Here is a 7,500-nt window from a genome sequence, read left to right as displayed (position 1 = left end):
TCCGGTAAGGCAGGCTGGCAATAAGAAAAGGAAGGAAGGAAGGAAGGAAGGGAGGAAGGAAGGAAGGAAGACTGGTATTTAGAAAAGGAATGAAGGAAATTCCATTAAAAACGCATGTAAGCAATTTGGAAGGAAGGAAGGAAAATCCAGAAAAGCAGTCTGGTAGATAGAACAGGAAGGAAGAAAGGTCAAGGAAGAAAGGAAGGAAGGAAGGAAGGTCCAGTAAGGCAGGCAGGTAATAAGAAAAGGAAGGAAGGAAGGAAGGAAGGAAGGAAGGAAGGAAGGAAGGAAGGAAGGAAGGAAGGAAGGAAGGAAGGAAGGAAGGAAGGAAATTCCAGTACAAACGTGTGTAAGGAATTTGGAAGGAAGGAAGGAAGGTCCAGAAAAGCAGGCTGGTAGATAGAAAAGGAAGGAAGAAAGGTCAAGGAAGAAAGGAAGGAAGGAAGGAAGGTCCAGTAAGGCAGGCAGGTAATAAGAAAAGGAAGGAAGGAAGGAAGGCAGGCAGGCTGGTATTTAGATAAGGAATTAAGGAAATTCCAGTAAAAACGTATGTAAGGAATTTGGAAGGAATGAAGGAAGGTCCAGAAAAGCAGGCTGGTAGATAGAAAAGGAAGGAAGAAACATCAAGGAAAAAAGGAAGGAAGGAAGGAAGGTCCGGTAAGGCAGGCTGGCAATAAGAAAAGGAAGGAAGGAAGGAAGGAAGGGAGGAAGGAAGGAAGGAAGGAAGGAAGGAAGGAAGGAAGACTGGTATTTAAAAAAGGAATGAAGGAAATTCCATTAAAAACGTATGTTAGCAATTTGGAAGGAAGGAAGGAAGGTCCAGAAAAGCAGTCTGGTAGATAGAACAGGAAGGAAGAAAGGTCAAGGAAGAAAGGAAGGAAGGAAGGAAGGTCCAGTAAGGCAGGCAGGTAATAAGAAAAGGAAGGAAGGAAGGAAGGAAGGAAGGAAGGAAGGAAGGAAGGAAGGAAGGAAGGAAGGAAGGAAATTCCAGTACAAACGTGTGTAAGGAATTTGGAAGGAAGGAAGGAAGGTCCAGAAAAGCAGTCTGGTAGATAGAACAGGAAGGAAGAAAGGTCAAGGAAGAAAGGAAGGAAGGAAGGAAGGTCCAGTAAGGCAGGCAGGTAATAAGAAAAGGAAGGAAGGAAGGAAGGAAGGAAGGAAGGAAGGAAGGAAGGAAGGAAGGAAGGAAGGAAGGAAGGAAGGAAGGAAATTCCAGTACAAACATGTGTAAGGAATTTGGAAGGAAGGAAGGAAGGTCCAGAAAAGCAGGCTGGTAGATAGAAAATGAAGGAAGAAAGGTCAAGGAAGGAAGGAAGGAAGGTCCAGTAAGGCAGGCAGGTAATAAGAAAAGGAAGGAAGGAAGGAAGGCAGGCAGGCTGGTATTTAGAAAAGGAATTAAGGAAATTCCAGTAAAAACGTATGTAAGGAATTTGGAAGGAATGAAGGAAGGTCCAGAAAAGCAGGCTGGTAGATAGAAAAGGAAGGAAGAAACATCAAGGAAAAAAGGAAGGAAGGAAGGAAAGTCCGGTAAGGCAGGCTGGCAATAAGAAAAGGAAGGAAGGAAGGAAGGAAGGGAGGAAGGAAGGAAGGAAGGAAGGAAGGAAGGAAGACTGGTATTTAGAAAAGGAATGAAGGAAATTCCATTAAAAACGTATGTTAGCAATTTGGAAGGAAGGAAGGAAGGTCCAGAAAAGCAGTCTGGTAGATAGAACAGGAAGGAAGAAAGGTCAAGGAAGAAAGGAAGGAAGGAAGGAAGGTCCAGTAAGGCAGGCAGGTAATAAGAAAAGGAAGGAAGGAAGGAAGGAAGGAAGGAAGGAAGGAAGGAAGGAAGGAAGGAAGGAAATTCCTGTACAAACGTGTGTAAGGAATTTGGAAGGAAGGAAGGAAGGTCCAGAAAAGCTGGCTGGTAGATAGAAAAGGAAGGAAGAAAGGTCAAGGAAGGAAGGAAGGAAGGTCCAGTAAGGCAGGCAGGTAATAAGAAAAGGAAGGAAGGAAGGAAGGAAGGTCCAGAAAGGCAGGCAGGTAATAAGAAAAGGAAGGAAGGAAGGAAGGAAGGAAGGAAGGAAGGAAGGAAGGAAGGAAGGAAGGAAAGAAGGAAGGAAGGAAGGAAGGAAGGAAGGAAGGAAGGAAGGAAGGAAGGAAGGAAGGAAAGAAGGAAGGAAGGAAGGAAGGAAGGAAGGAAGGAAGGAAGGAAGGAAGGAAGGAAGGAAGGAAGGAAGGAAAGAAGGAAGGAAGACTGGTATTTAGAAAAGGAATGAAGGAAATTCCATTAAAAACGTACGTAAGCAATTTGGAAGGAAGGAAGGAAGGTCCAGAAAAGCAGTCTGGTAGATAGAACAGGAAGGAAGAAAGGTCAAGGAAGAAAGGAAGGAAGGAAGGAAGGTCAAGGAAGAAAGGAAGGAAAGAAGGAAGGTCCAGTAAGGAAGGCAGGTAATAAGAAAAGGAAGGAAGGAAAGAAGGAAGGAAGGAAGGAAGGAAGGAAGGAAGGAAAGAAGGAAGGAAGGAAGGAAGGAAGGAAGGAAGGAAGGAAGGAAGGAAGGAAGGAAGACTGGTATTTAGAAAAGGAATGAAGGAAATTCCATTAAAAACGTATGTAAGCAATTTAGAAGGAAGGAAGGAAGGTCCAGAACAGCAGTCTGGTAGATGGAACAGGAAGGAAGAAAGGTCAAGGAAGAAAGAAAGGAAGGAAGGAAGGTCCAGTAAGGCAGGCAGGTAATAAGAAAAGGAAGGAAGGAAGGAAGGAAGGAAGGAAGGAAGGAAGGAAGGAAGGAAGGAAGGAAGGAAGGAAGGAAATTCCAGTACAAACGTGTGTAAGGAATTTGGCAGGAAGGAAGGAAGGTCCAGAAAAGCAGGCTGGTAGATAGAACAGGAAGGAAGAAAGGTCAAGGAAGAAAGGAAGGAAGGAAGGAAGGTCCAGTAAGGCAGGCAGGTAATAAGAAAAGGAAGGAAGGAAGGAAGGCAGGCAGGCTGGTATTTAGAAAAGGAATTAAGGAAATTCCAGTAAAAACGTATGTAAGGAATTTGGAAGGAATGAAGGAAGGTCCAGAAAAGCAGGCTGGTAGATAGAAAAGGAAGGAAGAAACGTCAAGGAAAAAAGGAAGGAAGGAAGGAAGGTCCGGTAAGGCAGGCTGGCAATAAGAAAAGGAAGGAAGGAAGGAACGAAGGGAGGAAGGAAGGAAGGAAGGAAGGAAGACTGGTATTTAGAAAAGGAATGAAGGAAATTCCATTAAAAACGTATGTAAGCAATTTGGAAGGAAGGAAGGAAGGTCCAGAAAAGCAGTCTGGTAGATAGAACAGGAAGGAAGAAAGGTCAAGGAAGAAAGGAAGGAAGGAAGGAAGGTCAAGGAAGGAAGGAAGGAAGGTCAAGTAAGAAAGGAAGGAAGGAAGGAAGGTCCAGTAAGGCAGGCAGGTAATAAGAAAAGGAAGGAAGGAAGGAAGGAAGGTCCAGAAAGGCAGGCAGGTAATAAGAAAAGGAAGGAAGGAAGGAAGGAAGGAAGGAAGGAAGGAAGGAAGGAAAGAAGGAAGGAAGGAAGGAAGGAAGGAAGGAAGGAAATTCCAGTACAAACGTGTGTAAGGAATTTGGAAGGAAGGAAGGAAGGTCCAGAAAAGCAGGCTGGTAGATAGAAAAGGAAGGAAGAAAGGTCAAGGAAGAAAGGAAGGAAGGAAGGAAGGTCCAGTAAGGCAGGCAGGTAATAAGAAAAGGAAGGAAGGAAGGAAGGCAGGCAGGCTGGTATTTCGAAAAGGAATTAAGGAAATTCCAGTAAAAACGTATGTAAGGAATTTGGAAGGAATGAAGGAAGGTCCAGAAAAGCAGGCTGGTAGATAGAAAAGGAAGGAAGAAACGTCAAGGAAAAAAGGAAGGAAGGAAGGAAGGTCCGGTAAGGCAGGCTGGCAATAAGAAAAGGAAGGAAGGAAGGAAGGAAGGGAGGAAGGAAGGAAGGAAGGGAGGAAGGAAGACTGGTATTTAGAAAAGGAATGAAGGAAATTCCATTAAAAACGTATGTAAGCAATTTGGAAGGAAGGAAGGAAGGTCCAGAAAAGCAGTCTGGTAGATAGAACAGGAAGGAAGAAAGGTCAAGGAAGAAAGGAAGGAAGGAAGGAAGGTCCAGTAAGGCAGGCAGGTAATAAGAAAAGGAAGGAAGGAAGGAAGGAAGGAAGGAAGGAAGGAAGGAATGAAGGAAGGAAGGAAGGAAGGAAGGAAGGAAGGAAGGAAGGAAGGAAGGAAAGAAGGAAGGAAGACTGGTATTTAGAAAAGGAATGAAGGAAATTCCATTAAAAACGTACGTAAGCAATTTGGAAGGAAGGAAGGAAGGTCCAGAAAAGCAGTCTGGTAGATAGAACAGGAAGGAAGAAAGGTCAAGGAAGAAAGGAAGGAAGGAAGGAATGTCAAGGAAGAAAGGAAGGAAAGAAGGAAGGTCCAGTAAGGAAGGCAGGTAATAAGAAAAGGAAGGAAGGAAAGAAGGAAGGAAGGAAGGAAGGAAGGAAGGAAAGAAGGAAGGAAGGAAGGAAGGAAGGAAGGAAGGAAGGAAGGAAGGAAGACTGGTATTTAGAAAAGGAATGAAGGAAATTCCATTAAAAACGTATGTAAGCAATTTAGAAGGAAGGAAGGAAGGTCCAGAAAAGCAGTCTGGTAGATGGAACAGGAAGGAAGAAAGGTCAAGGAAGAAAGGAAGGAAGGAAGGAAGGTCCAGTAAGGCAGGCAGGTAATAAGAAAAGGAAGGAAGGAAGGAAGGAAGGAAGGAAGGAAGGAAGGAAGGAAGGAAGGAAGGAAGGAAGGAAGGAAGGAAATTCCAGTACAAACGTGTGTAAGGAATTTGGCAGGAAGGAAGGAAGGTCCAGAAAAGCAGGCTGGTAGATAGAACAGGAAGGAAGAAAGGTCAAGGAAGAAAGGAAGGAAGGAAGGAAGGTCCAGTAAGGCAGGCAGGTAATAAGAAAAGGAAGGAAGGAAGGAAGGCAGGCAGGCTGGTATTTAGAAAAGGAATTAAGGAAATTCCAGTAAAAACGTATGTAAGGAATTTGGAAGGAATGAAGGAAGGTCCAGAAAAGCAGGCTGGTAGATAGAAAAGGAAGGAAGAAACGTCAAGGAAAAAAGGAAGGAAGGAAGGAAGTTCCGGTAAGGCAGGCTGGCAATAAGAAAAGGAAGGAAGGAAGGAACGAAGGGAGGAAGGAAGGAAGGAAGGAAGACTGGTATTTAGAAAAGGAATGAAGGAAATTCCATTAAAAACGTATGTAAGCAATTTGGAAGGAAGGAAGGAAGGTCCAGAAAAGCAGTCTGGTAGATAGAACAGGAAGGAAGAAAGGTCAAGGAAGAAAGGAAGGAAGGAAGGAAGGTCAAGGAAGAAAGGAAGGAAGGAAGGAAGGTCCAGTAAGGCAGGCAGGTAATAAGAAAAGGAAGGAAGGAAGGAAGGAAGGTCCAGTAAGGCAGACAGGTAATAAGAAAAGGAAGGAAGGAAGGAAGGAAGGAAGGAAGGAAGGAAGGAAGGAAATTCCAGTACAAACGTGTGTAAGGAATTTGGAAGGAAGGAAGGAAGGTCCAGAAAAGCAGGCTGGTAGATAGAAAAGGAAGGAAGGAAGGTCAAGGAAGAAAGGAAGGAAGGAAGGAAGGTCCAGTAAGGCAGGCAGGTAATAAGAAAAGGAAGGAAGGAAGGAAGGCAGGCAGGCTGGTATTTAGAAAAGGAATTAAGGAAATTCCAGTAAAAACGTATGTAAGGAATTTGGAAGGAATGATGGAAGGTCCAGAAAAGCAGCCTGGTAGATAGAAAAGGAAGGAAGAAACGTCAAGGAAAAAAGGAAGGAAAGAAGGAAGGTCCGGTAAGGCAGGCTGGCAATAAGAAAAGGAAGGAAGGAAGGAAGGGAGGAGGGAAGGAAGGAAGGGAGGAAGGAAGACTGGTATTTAGAAAAGGAATGAAGGAAATTCCATTAAAAACGTATGTAAGCAATTTGGAAGGAAGGAAGGAAGGTCCAAAAAGCAGTCTGGTAGATAGAACAGGAAGGAAGAAAGGTCAAGGAAGAAAGGAAGGAAGGAAGGAAGGTCCAATAAGGCAGGCAGGTAATAAGAAAAGGAAGGAAGGAAGGAAGGAAGGAAGGAAGGAAGGAAGGAAGGAAGGAAGGAAGGAAGGAAGGAAGGAAGGAAGGAAGGAAGGAAGGAAGGAAGGAAATTCCAGTACAAACGTGTGTAAGGAATTTGGAAGGAACTAAGGAAGGTTCAGAAAAGCAGGCTGGTAGATAGAAAAGGAAGGAAGAAAGGTCAAGGAAGAAAGGAAGGAAGGTCCAGTAAGGCAGGCAGGTAATAAGAAAAGGAAGGAAGGAAGGAAGGCAGGCAGGCTGGTATTTAGAAAAGGAATTAAGGAAATTCCAGTAAAAACGTATGTAAGGAATTTGGAAGGAATGAAGGAAGGCCCAGAAAAGCAGGCTGGTAGATAGAAATGTCAAGGAAAAAAGGAAGGAAGGAAGGTCCGGTAAGGCAGGCTGGCAATAAGAAAAGGAAGGAAGGAAGGAAGGAAGGGAGGAAGGAAGGAAGGAAGGAAGGAAGGAAGGAAGACTGGTATTTAGAAAAGGAATGAAGGAAATTCCATTAAAAACGTATGTTAGCAATTTGGAAGGAAGGAAGGAAGGTCCAGAAAAGCAGTCTGGTAGATAGAACAGGAAGGAAGAAAGGTCAAGGAAGAAAGGAAGGAAGGAAGGAAGGTCCAGTAAGGCAGGCAGGTAATAAGAAAAGGAAGGAAGGAAGGAAGGAAGGTCCAGAAAGGCAGGCAGGTAATAAGAAAAGGAAGGAAGGGAGGAAGGAAGGAAGGAAGGAAGGAAGGAAGGAAGGAAGGAAGGAAGGAAGGAAATTCCAGTACAAACGTGTGTAAGGAATTTGGAAGGAATGAAGGAAGGTCCATAAATGCAGGCTGGTAGATAGAAAAGGAAGGAAGAAACATCAAGGAAAAAAGGAAGGAAGGAAGGAAAGTCCGGTAAGGCAGGCTGGCAATAAGAAAAGGAAGGAAGGAAGGAAGGAGGGGAGGAAGGAAGGAAGGAAGGACGGAAGACTGGTATTTAGAAAAGGAATGAAGGAAATTCCATTAAAAAAGTATGTAAGCAATTTGGAAGGAAGGAAGGAAGGTCCAGAAAAGCATTCTGGTAGATAGAACAGGAAGGAAGAAAGGTCAAGGAAGAAAGGAAGGAAGGAAGGAAGGTCCAGTAAGGCAGGCAGGTAATAAGAAAAGGAAGGAAGGAAGGAAGGAAGGAAGGACAGAAGGAAGGAAGGAAATTCCAGTACAAACGTGTGTAAGGAATTTGGAAGGAAGGAAGGAAGGTCCAGAAAAGCAGGCTGGTAGATAGAACAGGAAGGAAGAAAGGTCAAGGAAGAAAGGAAGGAAGGAAGGAAGGTCCAGTAAGGCAGGCAGGTAATAAGAAAAGGAAGGAAGGAAGGAAGGAAGGAAGGAAGGAAGGAAGGAAGGAAGGAAGGAAGGAAGGAAGGAAATTCCAGCACAAACGTGTGTAAGGAATTTGGAAGGA

Source organism: Lathamus discolor (assembly GCF_037157495.1).
Source record: "Lathamus discolor isolate bLatDis1 chromosome W unlocalized genomic scaffold, bLatDis1.hap1 SUPER_W_unloc_1, whole genome shotgun sequence".
Taxonomy (NCBI): Eukaryota; Metazoa; Chordata; class Aves; order Psittaciformes; family Psittacidae; genus Lathamus; species Lathamus discolor.
The sequence above is the reverse complement of the archived record's forward strand: the minus strand, read 5'-3'. Positions refer to the sequence as shown.